Genomic DNA, 16996 nt, shown 5'->3' on the forward strand with positions numbered 1-16996 from the left:
TAATAATCATTTCAAAATGTATTGTTGGCATTCAATTGATAGATACCAAATCTACATATTATTAAGTACTTTTAGAGAATAAATTACACAAAAAGTTATCAATTATATTATACATGATATCTAATAATGAGATTTTAAAACGTCTAAATTTTCCATCCAAGAGTGCACATTTTCCTTAATTTTCTAATAAATATTAATTGTTCTGTCAATTAGCTGTCAAAATATTTTGCAAATAAGAATTCTAATCTGTAACAACCAAATCATAATATCATTGGTAGTACGTGATTTCTCAAAATTATTCATAAATTTATCAACAAATTTTGGTTGGTGTTCTTCAACACAAATTGCATATTAGTACAGAAATTAGTTTCATAACTTGAATGAAGCTCTGTTTTGAAACCTATTATCTGAGTCTGCAATAATGATAAATGAGTTATTAATATAATAATCCAAGATTATTCAACTTTCAACAAATAATGTACCACACGTTCAAGCTCAAATTGTTTCAATTCTAAAATATTATAATTACATCATGAAACACGTTGAGTTGGTTAGCCTACCATTAGTGGGCCAGCAATAAATTATAACAAAATAAGATCAATTGATACACCCTTTGTTGGCATAGCTAATAATTTTTGCAATCCAAGATACAGTACAAATCTTATTAATCCTTTGAAATTGTAACAACAAACATTGCCAAAAGTTTTTTTATATTTTTTTGCACACACCATCGGTTTGGTTCAAGGCTTGTCAGTTCAGCTCAGTTCTAGGATCTTGAACAAGAGCAATGACCAACCAGCGGTTTCTTTCGAACGATTATAAATTGGAATGAATTTGGCTAGTGCTCAAAATCAGAGATGACATTTCTTGGTGTGTATACAGGGACTTTTCAGTGATTAGATTTTGTAAAGGCGAACAAGAGACCACCCATTTCATGATATTATTCTGAGTTTATAGATTCATGCTGTGTGACTTTTGCTTTTTGATGACAAATGGAGAATTATTTCTTATGACAAAGTCAAGAGAGCTATGTTGATATTATTAAATAATTTTTTATAAACTATTCCACCTTTTATATAGGTTAACAAATTTAAATCATAATGTGTGTTTACAACTAACTTTTTCATACTACTATTTTTTCAATGATTTCAGAGTACAGTATAATACTCTCACCCCTCACCATAAAATTATGAAGGGTAGAATAATTTGAAGGTTTTATTGATTATTTTAAATCTGAAAAGAATAAAATTCTTGTAATGTATGAACCACTGAGCCAACGTTCATCTACCATGCTAAAAAGTAAGTAGGCCTAATAGATATTGGACACCATACATTAATTTTTTTTCTTGATAAAAACCAACTTGAGAAATGCTCAGATAATATTTCATATCTACAAGGGTCTTCTTCTTCAACCTTCGATTGGCCTTACATAGAATGTGAATGTATATAGAAGAGTAACTCTCACTAAAAGTTACTCACACTTATATGATTATTCTTCAACATGATTTCCCTGAAGGTTGAGAGGCATAATGTAGAATTCTAGTGGACCGGCTTACCACAATCTTCTTCATAAAATGAGCCAATCCCGCAAAATGGATTCAAGTGGGCTATGACATTATTTTGGGGCTCCTTGTTAGTAGACAAGCTCTGCCCTCAGTCAGGTCTTGAGTTTGGGGTAGAGGTATAAGTTACTAGTGACCAAGTGAGGTTTGTATGGTGAGCGATCAAAATTGTCCCATTTGATTCGTTGGAGAAGCATTGGTTGCACCAGCACTGTTAGGCCGAGTTGTCATGGATAACAACGAATCCGGAAGTAATTCCACTGACTTCTTCAATTTTCCGACACCTTCACATACAATTATCAGTTTTAAGTTTTCTGCGTGAATAATTATTCTACGTTAGATTTATACTAAAGTATTGCCTTCTGCTTGCAAAAGCAGACTATAGTATGGTCCACGTTATAATGGCAGTGGATAAAGATAGAAGAATAGCGATGCCGATTCTCTGCATTAATTAATTATATTTCTACACTGTCAAAAACATTATTGTCATCGTTGTGGACCTCGAAAAGGATAGTACCACTGGCTTTGTCGTTGATAGACAAGGATAGCAATACCAAAGTTGATCAAATACTGTCATTATAACGTGGACCTCACTATAGCACTTCACGGGAGGCTCAAATGAAGCAGCCAGGTATCTGGGTAACTCTACAACCATTGACAATCTAACCCCACCGATCACCAAGGCGTTGGGTGGGAATGACAAGCTGTTCAGCTTGTGTCTTATGATATGTGATCGGAGGTTGATTAATGGCCGGGACACACATAACCGCACCAAGCCCGCGCCACGGTACGGCCGAGTGTCGGACGTACTACGGCGAGTGAGAAAACAAATGCTTTCAAACGTGTAGAGACACATACTACCGCACCGCGTCAGCACCGTCACCGTGTTTGTTGCCCGAGCCGTGCCCGCACCGTCACCGACTAGTTCAGTTTACTTTTAGATTGTTACGGAGCGGGCTCGTTTAACATAGAAAGTGAAAAACTTTTTGAAGAGATACGGAATTTTTCAGTTTTGTACGATGAAAGTAATGAGAAATATGGTTGAACGGAAGAATAAGTTAAACCAAAAATAAAAGTGGAACCAAATAAGTTGAGCCAAAGGTATAATAGATATAATATAATAAATAAGAAAATAAACAACAAAAAGTATGAAAGAAGCAACCCGTGACTGAGTCTCAAATTTTAAATTTAAAACATATTACGTTTAGATACATAAGGCAGAAGATAACAATTTCATTGCTGAAATATAATTCCGATAGGTACATGACTAGGTAGTAGCTGTGATAAGTTCTAAATAGTGTGTCTGTCTTTTCGGTCCCAAAATTTTAGTTTTTTCAAAGTTTTGAGTTTTCCAATTATTTGTAATTAATTTAATTCAATTTAGAAGTTTTTTTTTTCATTTAAAAATGATTTTTGTTTGTATGGATTGTAAATTGAGTGTGTAATTGAAGAATTTTTAAGTGACTCTTATAACCTCTAGCTACATTTGGACTGTTGTATAAATTAGAATTGGAACCGTTTTGGGCGCAAGTTAGCCTGTGGTACTTTTCTGTAAGTTGTATAATAATTCTCAATGATTCAATAGATAAATAAATGACTGATTGTGGTATTGTTATGTATGCACCGAAATATATACCAGCACTATGATTCTCATCTTCTGTGTCTACAGGTAATTAGTTTAAAATTAAAAATTTAAATAGGATGTAACAAGCTTTAATAGTGTTATATTATTAACAATAGTTAATATTAACACATTCGGAAATCAGACCACAGTAGCACTACAGAACTGAGACACTGCTGCCGCTCGGATATGTCGTGTGTTCTCCTACCGGTACCACATTCACCGTGTCGCGGTTATATGTGTCCCTGCCTTTATACTGACTCTCGTACACTAAATTTACTGATCAACAAGGGCCGATGTGCCATGAATAGATGAGCAGCTACAGAAGTTTTATTTTGAACCGTTTAAAACGTACAGTAGAAACCGAAATTACGGAAATCCTAGAAATATTCAAGTAGAGGTATCCTAGTAAATTGTATGAACTATAATATAAAACACCTCCTACTATAGGCTACTAGGCCTATAATGGGTCAGTCAGTTGTAAACTTTGCCTGCCTATGATGTAATTACATTGGCTTCATATTCATTTATTGTATCGGCTAGATGAAATAATTTTATGGCTGTTAAATTTGATTGGTTTTAGTGCAACTTGCTTGTTATCAGCTTCAGATTAACTTACCGGAGGCCAATTCATTGTCGGTAGGCCTACGGTAAATTGAAAACTTATTACGGTAGCCTATACCAAGCGCACCATAATCAATGATGGATCAATGCAAGAAAGGATGTAAAACTGTGTGATACTTCAATTTGTAATTATTGGAAGTTTGTATTTTATCAAGTAGCTACAATAGCGAATAGCACGAAAAAACGTTTTGGATTCACAAAGTGGCACAAGCTTCCAGAGATTCAACGAGTAAAACTTACTTCAATTCAATAATAAAATTGATAATCAAACAAATTAAGACTTTGGCTTATAATAATTTATTCAACTTACCATTTACTAACTAAAAAGTCTCAAAATTTGTAAAACAATTCATAAAACCGGCTAATTAATTCAACATCACTGACCACTTACAAAAACTCATGTTCAAAGAGGAAAAATCCCATGATGCTTTGCGAAAAGCGAATTGCAACTTTTGAATTTTTCATTGTTCGATTTATCGATTATCACCGCAGTCGATAATGATCAATACACATCAATCAAATTCAAATGCGCGCTATTCAAATTTGAATTATCTGATGTTAGTCTTAGTAATCAGAAAAAATAAAAACTGATATTATGGTACCTACCTGAAACTTACTACCTAGAGACCTATTAATCATCAATTTGGTAGCCTGTCATTCAATAACCAAAGGTTATGCCAATAAGGCTGTGCAATAACCAATAACCAAGGCTATGCAAAGGCTAAACATATATTTTTCAATTATTAAATAACACATTTTAATAATTGAGATTAAATATTTTTGTATTGTTCAAAAACGATCTTGCAACGGTGTGCAAAGCTAGAGAAGGATAGCACTACGGTAATATTGCTTTGTCGAATAGACAAGGATAGCAGCATCAATGTTATCAAATACTGCCATTATAGCGTGGACCTTACAGTACTGTCTGGTGTGGTACACTCACACAACTTTCCTTGCTCATTGAACTGTGAGTCTCATTCCTAAACGATAATAATTTAGAGGAATAACATAATGAAGATTGGCGGCAACATATTTGAAACTACGATCAGACTACTTTTTGTTTTCAGAGTACATTTTCCTTTGAGTAAATTGTGAAATTCGATGTTTTTTTTCAAAAGTCGTCAAAACCGCTGTTCTATAGATGAAAATCTCGACTATGTGTGATTTTTATAAACTGCTCTACCTACCTATCTCATGCACGAGAAGGAGTTTACAAAGTACATTTATCAAGGATGGGGTGGACCCCCCATTAGTTTCCCAGAAAGGAGACTCATATCAGTTGATAGAGCTGATAAATAACTATACAGGGTATGAATTTGAAAAAAATCGGTTAAGTAATTTTTGAGAAAAACGTGAAAAACATGGTTTTTTAGTAATTATCCGCCATTTTTCTCAAGAATATTATGGAGCTCCTGCAATTTTCTCAGAAATGAGACTCATGTCAGTTGATATGGCTTATAAATAGCTATCCATGGTATAAATTTGAAGAAAATCGTTAGAGCCGTTTTCGAGAAAACCGTGAATAACGTGGTATTTTAGTGATTATCCGCCATTTTTCTCAAAAATATTACGGAGCTCCTGGAATTTCTCCAGAAATAAGACTTATGTCGGTTGATAGGGCTTATAAATAGCTATCCATGGTATAAATTTGAAGAAAATCGTTAGAGCCGTTTTCGAGAAAAACGTGAAAATATGGTTTTTTAGTAATTATCCGTCATTTTTTTCGCCATATTGAATGGAATTTTATTGAATTTCTTATTGTCGGGTCCTCATGATATAAGGACCTCTAGTATAAAATTTCAAGTTGATCGGTTAATTAGGAATAGAGTTATCGTGTTCACAGACATACACACATACACACACACAGACCAACACCCAAAAATCATGTTTTTGGACTCAGGGGACCTTGAAACGAATAAAAACTTGAAATTGGGATACCTTAATTTTTTTGGAAAGCAATACTTTCCTTACCTATGGTAATAGGACAAGGAAAGTAAAAAACGTATTGTCACGATAATTCAAATTTCTCCAGAACTTAAAAATCTTTATCACGATAATTCACTTTTCTCCAGAACATAAAAAATCTTAAACTTTATTTGAATGGAGATTCTATTCTTTGTTATCATTCATATAAGTATTCTATTAATCAATTTCAAGCTTTATAATGTATCCTTATTGTTTCAATCAATCGCTACAGGAACCGGTAGTGAAGAAAAATGTTGAGTAGGCCTATTTCAAAATTAAAAAGTGAATGTTCATCAGGTGTCTTCAAAAAGTTGACTTCATAGGAAAACAGTAATTGAAGGCTTTCATAAAATTGTTATCTATGAGATTTCATCCTTATCATCAACCATAGGTAATGATTTTTATCCTTCAATTGAGTTACCTACATAGGCTATGTGGTGAAAATGAAATTTTTCCAGAGTAAAAATAAAATTTGCCTTAAAACACATCACAAGTATTTATTCAATATTTCAACACACATAGGCCTACGAATGTGTAGGTAGGTAGTGCAGCTACGGTGTGCCCACACTAAAATATAACTCAGCTCCATTCATCAACATTTTCAAACATTTTGAGATGCTTCATCTGCAGTATTCCCTTATTTCTTCAGACCTATTTCCGTTGCAAGTGGCACGTGTATTCAATCTGTTGTCAGAGTAAAACATTCGACACAAGAATAAACAATCACGCTTGAACTTTGTGAGGTGATTGCGTCCAGCACTACGTCATTCCCCCCTCCTCTCTTTGCCACCAATGAGCCACTAAATTCAAGTGTTTGACCAAGCAGTTCGGGGGACAAGCTGCACGAAATAGAGAGGTGAAAAGAGAAAGAACTTGCAAAGCGAGAGAATATGATGGAACTTGAAATAAGATGGATTGAAAAAATTATAAGTAGAGAGACTACACTTGAAAGAACATAAGTAATGGATGGAGAGATAAAGAGCTAGTTACTAGAAATAGATGAAATTGAAATGAATGGAATGGATAGGAAAATATAGGTAGGTTACGACAGCCTACAGTGGGTAGGTACTACATGAGAAATAGTTTTAACAAAGCTAAACAAAGTTTTATTGCAGTACGTTCATTAATACTATACTACTCATTATAAATAGGAGCTTGAAAAATTATTGTGTTTAAGGAGAGATAGAGAGGTAATAGGATTTATCTTCTGTTTGTGAATCTGTTCAATATTTTGATAGAAGTAATCATAGAACTGATATGAATGTATAGTACTTCATCGAGTACCTAACTAGTAGCAAGAGGTGCAACAAGGCAAATGATGGATGACAATATGCATGCCATGTGCAGATTACCTACTTTTGTAGGTTGTTGGAAGTATATTAATTGAAATGACTACACTGACTGTATATTCTTACAATAGCAATGGGAGTTGAAAACTGCTGAGAACATCGAATATTGTAATTTTAATTACACCTACAAATTTGTAGGTGACAAAGGAATTGAAATTTTTAGTCTAGATAACTGTATATGACGATAGTAGGATGATTTCTGTGTTGTATTTTTGGTCATTTTTCAACCTTATCTCCAGACATATCTTCAGAGTCTTGTGAAATGATGTGGTTGAGCGATTTAAGTTACATTATATGGATTGATCAATAACTTATTCAGAGATGATGAAGATTCCCCTTGGTAAATTATCTCAAGATCTCATTTTCTTATTATCAGGATATTCTAGTATTTATATTTAAAATATCGAAAAAGTCCACAAATTCTTATTGACATTAAAACATCAAACTAAAAATGAACCCCAAATGTACTTAACCCCAACAGTGAACTGTTGCAAAAAGAAAATCTTCCAATAGATATTCAAAATCTAAATCTATAGTGTATTGTTGCAAAGAATAGCCACCAAAGTATTCAAGTGGTGGTGCTATTGTATCGTTGCAAAGAAGAGTTTGGAGAGTGGAAATGAAGCAGAAAGCAGAAAGAAAAGACGCGATGAGGCGAAACAACACACATCATAAAACATTAGCAGCGGTCGTCTTGTGTTTCGTTTCGTTTCCTCAGCGTCACGATCCAATTCAAACTGTCAGCATCAGATGAACGGAAAGCATTAACTCTATTTATAATGGATGCTGACAGGTTAGTGTGAACTGTAAGTGCATGAGGCTCACTTGATTCTGTCACCATTGGTTAGACGGGGAAGCGCTGGTTTTATCTATAAGAAATACTGAAAATTTAAAGTGAACTGAGAGGGAATGAGATTCACTTTAAACTGTCAGCATTGGTTAAATAGGAAGCGCTGGTTTCATTTCCACAGGGACTGCTGACAGTTCAATGTGATGTAGATGCGACGCAAGCCAGAGCAGCCAAATTTAGCCAACAGATCTGGGAGCTGTTTTGCTGACGTCACAAACTTTACACACGCGTGCTTTCCGAGGCTCTGCAAACGGCTAGATTTTGCGAGAAAATGCGAGTGCACAGTTCCAGAAGCTCTGTGGTTATTTGTAGAGTTTTGCGAGATGGTGTGGAATTCATAACATAAACAATAAAATGCGTAGCAAAAGTATAATGAATTTCCGAACAAACTGTGGCTATTCTTGGATTTTTTAATGGTATAAAATTCATAACAAGTATGGAACAGAAGTTGAAAATATTTTAGTAGGGGTGTGACGAACTATCACCATTACAAAATAAAAAAATAATATCCCGAAGAGAGAGTACGTAGTGGTATGTGGGATGAACTATTATTAGTCAAAGTTAATGCCCAGAATACTCAATCATTGAAGAAAAACAATGAAACTAACAATAAAACAATCTGTATCTGTTTGTAGATTTATTATTATTTAATTCAATGATACAAAATTATTATGTAAAATAATTTGGGGAGGATCAACAGGCACAGATATTTGATGAAACATATTTGAGAAAACACATTTGCAAACTTTGTACGATACAATATGGTCATATCTAGTTTTTCTATATGAAACATTATCAAATATAGTGGTTCAGAAAAAGTGTATGTAAGACCTTAAAATGTTTTTTAGAAACTCCATAAGAAAAAAGTAGTCCAGCATAGTAGCATGCATAGATAGACCAATATTCTTGGAAAAACGATAGCCTAGAATAATCTTATTTTTGAATATTCTTCAATGTTTTTGAGAAATTCCAAGCACAGAAAATGATTCAGCAATATATACACTTTTATTAATGAATATTATTGTTCAGTTGCTTTAATATAGATCATTCGTTTATGCTGGTTTGATTGTTTGTCCTAAAGCTAAGTTCGTACATTTTTATAGACAATTGTTTTATTCTAAAGCTAGCTGAACAAATAAGCAATATGGTACTAAAATTCGCTACTAATAGATATATGGTTTGTTTTGTTTGTAGTGGACCAAAAATATGTTTTATTCAGATTGTTTTATCCACCTGAAGCTCAAGTTCAAATAGTTTTTTTGATTAGCATTGATGACATAAAAATTTGTTGTATTTTGTGAACAGTAACATGCTATATTGTCACTCAGTTGTAGAGATGAAACATCTTCTTATATTCACTTTTTTACTTTGTACTGGAAATAGTTCTCAAAACTTCTATACTTGAGTCTTGGAACGTGTCAAGGAGGTCCTAACAGCCTAATTTGTTCCACGCAGCTTCTTTTCAATATTTATTGAAGGCGATAGGTTCTCTTCCATTTTTCCCCTGTTTCCCATCAAAGAGTCAACGTCGTAGTAAAAATTGACAGCTTATGAAACTCTTTAAAAGATTTATAAAATTATGTTAAGGTATATTCTACTCTTATTATCGTGTATGTCTAGGCCTATAATCATTTCATTTTAATTTCATTGTGTACGATACTGTTGTGTACAGAAACTGATCATTATTCTATTATATTATTATACAAATTTATTTTAGCCTGTAAAAACAAGAATGCATATCTGAGACTTCTATGAAAATGTAACTGATGATCCGGCTATGTTATGAGAAGATCTAATAAAGTGAGCCCATCTAACTCATCAAATCTTCATATATTTTATCTTTGGATATCAACCTATTCTAGTATTAAAAATATTGATTTTCTAGTATAAGAATAATAACTTTGGGAGTTATTCGATAGAGAGCATCACCTGGAAAATACAGTATCAGTTACATATAAATACTTCTATTAGCAACAATATCATTAATTGCCAACATCCTGCCATATATCAAAATAGACTTGATTCATTGGTCCACAAATGACGACCGGCTGTGACGTTCAACAGTTGAATTCACTTGAAACCGACAGCATTAGTTAAACGGGAAGTTGTTGACGTTATTTTTAGGGAATGCTGACAGCATGACTAAACTGTGAGTGAGTGAGATTCACTTTGAACTGTCAGCATTAGTGCAATGAGAAGCTCCTATGTTATTTACAGGAAATGCTGACACTAAGGACTGAACTATTAGTGACTGAGATTCACTTTAAACTGTCAGCATTATTCGAACGGGAAACGTTGGTGTTATTCATAGGGGATGGTGACAGTATGAAGTGGATCACACTAGCAAAATTTCCGAATTCAATTTAAAAATACACCCACAACCCTTTTCGTATACCTTGGACATGACTCATACGTTCATTGAGTGCAGCCAGCCTACAGGAACCGTGAGTGGGCAGTCTACCAACATTTTGAAAAGTAACTTGATCTATTTTTAGATTTTTGGAAGTTGATAGTCGGTGGCGAGTAAACATTTGCTGAAGTGTGGAATTGGAAGTAAAGTTCGAGTTACGCCTCTGTGATGTCTGATGTGCGTCGCAGCTGAAGAGTTTCGTAATTGCGACTGTTTTTGAAATACTGATTCACACATTTTTGAAGGGCATTGGATGCGATTGCAGAGTATGAATAAACAGCTTACAAGGGAAAAATTTGGCTATTAGAAGAAAACATGACTAATAAACAGATTAGATTTGCATTACCTCATCGTCAGCTATGAATAGAACTTGACGCATGTTTATAGGAAGAAAATATGGTAACCCTATTCCAAAAAAAGGATCCCATCAAAACCTGTGTAATTTTTTATTCTATGAAGTCTCTACTCTCATTATTCCTGTTGGATTTTGATGAAAGAACCATCCAGTAGCATAATTTATTAATGAATTTGAACCAATCGTTATATCATGGTTGTTTTGACTCTTCAATGCTCAGAACTAATTAGCACAACAACAATTATATAAAAATGGAATAGAAATACATTTCATAAATAAACAGTAGCCCGTTAATAGTAACATTAAAGTACATGAATGCTGCTTCTGTTGATTCAAAACATTATTTCCTCTCTTGGGAATTCTCAAGTTACATACAATGCTTGAAGGAAAAGTAAAATTGTAGTTTGAAAAAATAATGACCAATTTTATAGATATAAGCTCTCCTGAAATTTAAACTCGTTGCTCAAAAAAAAGAAACTAAATATAGAAGAAAAACAGAATAAGTTTACAAAGCAATAGCTTTAGAATAATAATTATTGCAGTGATGATTCTATTGGAAAATGTAAGCCTAGGCAAAATTAACATAAAATTACCAGCTCACTGTATTATAAATAACGCTTAAAAATGTAAATATTCATTCATCTACATTCACTGCCAGGACATTTCAAATTAACTTACATTCACAAAGTGTAATCACTATTATTTCATACAGCTTGCAATTAACTCAAAGTACTGTCCCATTAAAACACTGTTGTTCATTGTAAATATCTCGAACTTTGACGCTTGCAAAGCTGAGCTGAATTTTTAGCATAGAACTGGCTTAAATTGATGCTGTGGATATATCTGCTTCAAAATGTTCATTTTATTTACTTTTGAGTAACGAGGATTGGTAGGTCTAATTTTCATTAATTGACAATTTTAATTAGGAGAATAGCTTACAAAAATAAAGCTGGTAATTTAATAATTGAGTACCACTCACACAAAAAGTTCTAATTTTTTTTAATTATACCTACCAAACAGTAACTTATAGCTCCGTTTCCGATTGTAAACTTCAATAATCAACACAGTGTCAAACATCTCCCCCAAAAAGTATCAATAATAATTATTTGAATAGTGAGGCATAAAATGCTTGTAACTTTTTGTTTATCGGCACATTTATTTATTCTTTTCATATAGTTGATTCTATTTTTTGCTCACTATAATAATTGAAAATAATAAAAGCAGTAAACTGAAGAATCATTGGAAGAACGATACATCTTTAAAACATTCTACCTATACCGGTACGTTTGGGGCGGAATATAAATTAAAAATATTTTTTCAATGCACGCTTTTAAAATTTAAATTAATAATACAGTCAAGTGATGCAACCAGTAGTTCAGTACTTCATGTAACAGCAAACTTAAGAAACATGATTGGAATAAACTTTTTGGGCCAATCGACTCAATGATGTTTTCAAGTACCGGCAGCTATAATCTTAAAGCAGTACAGTTCTTTATTTCTCTTGAATTTCCCAGCAAGCTCAAGTTATTTTCTAATGAGAATTTTCATCATCAAGTTGGTAACTGAGATACTTCGTTGTGCTGAGGTGATGGCTGTGTTTTTGGCTAGTCATACTTTGCTGCATACTGTGATACTTGATCAGGACAATCATACAGAGGTTGGAAAGATGAATGGGAATAGAATATATTTATCAAACTGTCCATAAAGCTCTTGCCATCTGAGAGTTATTTAAGATTTTTCCCAAGTTATATATTTGTCCAATAGGCCTGGTACTGGTTTGTGTTAGTTGTCACCTATTTATCAAACTGTTTATGGAAAATTCATGCCATCTGAGAGTTATTCAAGATTTTTTCCAAGTTATATATTTGTCCAATAGTACCGTTATGAGTTAGTTGTCTTATAATGTCTCAATGAAAAATGTTAAGGTTTCAAATTTTTTATGAAGTAGTACTCTTATAGAATCAAGAATGCTCGGCATTTCAGAGAGATTTTATTTTAGAAAGACTGATGTCAAGGTTTAAACGTTTTTATTTTCAATGAAGACCTCTGGAACATTTTTTGGAATACTCTTTTTGAGCACTTGATTTTTTGGATTTCGCTCGTATTGGTCACACTCCGCGCCAAACCACCAATCCTCGTTACTCCTTGCCACTCCAACTCACTGGACTGAGCCACGTCTGTTCTGACCCCGCAGAGACGCGAAGTGCCTTGGGAGAAGGTGCCCTGTGTGCCGCGTCCCAGCCAAGTAGAGCCTGCCTTCACTGTGTTCGGCACCAGTGGCCAGGCACCCGGCCAACACCGTGAGGTGTGCCGGAGGACACATAGGCGGCTGCTCTTCACCACACCCTACAGGGCGTACAGCTGGGAGGGATATCGGGACCGCGATTGAGTACACACTACTTAAGACACAGAATGTTCCACCAATTTCTTCATAACACTAAAAATTGCCATAATTATTTCATTAATATATAATTATATTTGTTAATATTGCAACCTAGTAAATTATAATGTATTTTTCATAATATCCCTCAAATAGAAAATAGCTAGAGGGATTCAAATATATGTATACTGTTTTTATTGAAAATGTATTTTTAAATAAATTGCAATTATAATTCAAATGAATAATAAACTGTAATAAAATATTAGATAATGAAGACACCTAAAATGAAAAAAAAAATAGTACCGTATGTTTCCTGATAATTATCTATCAATGTTTTAAGAATCTTGTGAAGTAAACCGTATAAAATTATGGAGTGCAATAAAACACACAATAAAAAACCATCAAGGACCCTAAATTTCGTTGTAATAAGTTTTAGTTTCAACTCTCTAAGAGTCATTTTCAAGTGTATATGGAGTGTAATAGATATATATTTTGCTTTTGTATGTGATCAATTAATTATTCTAAAGATATCTGGCTTCTTATATTATGTTATGGGAGATTGATTACTCAATAAAGGTTTAATGATTATAATCTGACTTCTACTTAATGTTCATTTTGATTCACCTTTCAACTTTCTTCTACATAGAACTATATAGATTTGAAAATTGGGATATAGAGCCATAGAAGAAACAATAAATGTATAGGTTTCCTATGCTAAAGCTTGTAAAAATGAAGAAAGATGTGGATGAGATGAATTTGACATTAGGAGAGTTAAATGCCAAGATTTATTTGAACTATCTTTTTCCCTGCTGGTAGGAAAAAGACATATACTGTTTCATTGATATTATAAATAAATAGGAAATGGTTCAATTCTCAACTCAACTAAATTTCTCTCTTTCATTAACTTCATGTTTGAGATTTCAATTTTCAGCGCTGGGAAGAGCAAGCCTCTGGGCTCTGGGCCTATAAGTTGATAAGAGTTGAATTCGGTCAGTAGGTAAATAAAAAATAAGTTGGTAAGTGATAAAATATCTCTCATCACGTTAGAGCAGTATGATGTTGGACTCCATAAAACTTACCATATTTTCTTCAATCATAGATAAAAGATTAAATCGAGCTGAGAGGGTCTCTTCACACTTGGCTACACTACGCTGAAATACGTGCTATCTCCCAATGCTAAATCCAACATTACGTGGTAAAACGATCGTCACTACTATAATAGTAAGTGCATTCTCACTGTATAAGTGTTTTCAAAATTTAAATTAAATCCAAGCTACGAATATTTGTAGTCCCGTTCACATTCGTCTAGGATTTAACATTTGGAGAAATGACGTATTTCAGCGTAGCGTACGGTAGCTAAGTGTGAAAAGACTCTTCGAGTGAAGATATGAAATTAGAAAGCGATAGATCAATAATAAATCAATAAAATAAATATCAACTATGGTCAAATGAAAGTGTTCATCAGGAATAAGAGAAATATGCTTTGTTTTGTGAAGAGATTGTTATTTTAAATTTAGCAGTATTTAATAATTTCACTAACCACGAATAATCGAAGACCATGTGATAAATATGGTACAGCTATATTTGTTGAGCACAAAATTGATTTAATTAAGGAGGTGATAAAACAATTATTTTTCAATATATTTATGATTCTGATTTACAATACCGAATGCTTCTGATAGCTATATGTTCAGCCGAGCTCCTTCAAATTCCAATTCCGAATTATATTCAATGATGACCGTAGATAATCTACATAGAATTTGCAAATTACTATGCTAACCAAATGTTTGTGAACAGACGGAACCAAAAAAACGAAGAATGATCGCTTATAACTGGCCAAGCTCAATCTACGCATTCCCCAACGTGCCAGTTGAAATGAATCCCTACGTATGTATGCCATCAAAACATTAATTCCATGCAATAAATTACCTGCATCTTGCAACTGTAATTATGAGAGATTTTTCTACTGAAATTTTGGTATTTGTAAAGAATATTCACCTCCCACTTATAATTTGATTCTTGTAGAAAATATATTCTGTAGTTATGGAAGACCTCTCCTACAAAATAAAAGTATAATTTGTAGATAATATTCACCTTCCACTTGGTATTTTAATCTTGTAGAATCCACTGCATACATACACATCCAGTAAAAAAATTATTCCTCGCCCCCCCCCCACCAGACTAGAAAATTTTCTAGAAATGTTGTACCTATCCTAGAAGATATTGTATAAACTATACACTTTATGCAGGAACTAGTAGACCCGCCAGTAGGCCTATAGTATTATTGCTCCTTCCATTAGATATTACTTGATTAATTCGGTTTTTCAACTCTGTGTGTGTGTTATAATAATAATATACTACTGTGATATTATGCTGTATGAAAACCTATATGTAGGAATCGGTAGAAAGTTGGAACCCCATGTAATAAATTCCTAAAACTTCAACACATTCATTCCCTTATCCGAGAGAATGAAGATTTTTACACTCTTAGCATGTGCTAGTTACCCTATTGCATTTGTACAAACGTTACTTGATTCAGTATATTTTATGTAAGAACATTGTGTAAAATAATTTGTTTTTAATTCAAGAATGAGAGTTATGACTGCAATAAGTTATCTTCAAGTATTGATGCGGGTTGTTAGAAAGTTGGGTATGGTCCAAACGTATAAAAATAGACTGAATGAGCAGTTATATTGCGAAATTGGTTCAATAGTATTAAATGTGAGGAACTCTGTCTTGAACATTTCAGCTTGAACTGTATAAATTAGCAGATTCCTTCAAATTTATCATGCAAATGTCCGGTTTTATGTAAACAGCATGCAGAATGCATCTCTATTGGACTTCTCATTAAATTTGTTCATGAGGAATGGATGAGAAATGAAAAAAATTATCGTTTTAAATTTTAATTCAAGATATACCGGTAACTATTAAGAAAGTGTAACTTTCAAAAGTTTCTTACATTCAAGATGAAGTAATTTAGTACAACCATGGATCTATTCACGTTCTTGAACAAACTTGAAAATTATTCAATCTTGTTTGAAGGCTAAATGAGTAGGCTATTATTACTGTAACAAATTAAAATTATTGAAAGAATGCAAAAAATATTCTATTTTCAAATTGTACTGGAAACATAATAATCTTATTTATTGATAGTGCAAAAGACTCTTATTGCCATATATTTAAAATCAACATTCATATCATAATTGAAATAGGAACTTTTGAAGAGATTTTTGAAGGCACGATATTTTTTTAGAGTAAAATAATAAAAAGTCATACCTATAGGCCTACTGCATATGAGTTAACTGTTTCAATTTTATAATAGTTTTATGGAGAAACTTATTTTTTTTCTTATCAAGATATTGAAATTCTTAATAATAATTCAGATAAAATTCAATCAGTTAGAAGAAAGTAGATTTTTTTAATCTATAACTGTTATTTACATGACCAAGGAAACAGTTCCCGAAGATTTATTGGATAAAATATCATATCAATCAATATGAATATTATTTATCAATAATATCATTGAAGAATGGATAGGTCTATATATAATTGCTGTTTGCTGAGTCTGCGGTTGAAAAGGTAATATTCAATCAATTTTTTCTGTCTATGAATATTTTAATTCTTCTGTTTTTGATCTATCTTTTTCATCCATATCATACATTCATCTATTTCATGTTTGCTATCTTTCAAGATTGTTTACTAATATCAGTGATTATATTTGTTTTTATGAAGTTTGTGACTCAAGTGCATTCGATCAATGGAATTAAAGATGAAATATTTTTGAGATATTATTGCAATTTATTAAGATCCAGAGATGATGAAGAAATTCATACGGTAACATTTTGAAAATCAATACCTATTTATCTATGATTTGAACGTT

General features: G+C 32.8%; 1 protein-coding gene across 30 annotated transcripts in view; it reads left to right on the top strand.

Moving 5' to 3' along the window:
* Positions 1–16996, top strand: part of LOC111055036 (uncharacterized protein CG45076) — a 56042-nt gene that overhangs the window by 2848 nt on the left and 36198 nt on the right. The window lies entirely within an intron of this gene.

Source organism: Nilaparvata lugens, chromosome 4 (genome assembly GCF_014356525.2).
Source record: "Nilaparvata lugens isolate BPH chromosome 4, ASM1435652v1, whole genome shotgun sequence".
NCBI classification, from domain to species: Eukaryota; Metazoa; Arthropoda; class Insecta; order Hemiptera; family Delphacidae; genus Nilaparvata; species Nilaparvata lugens.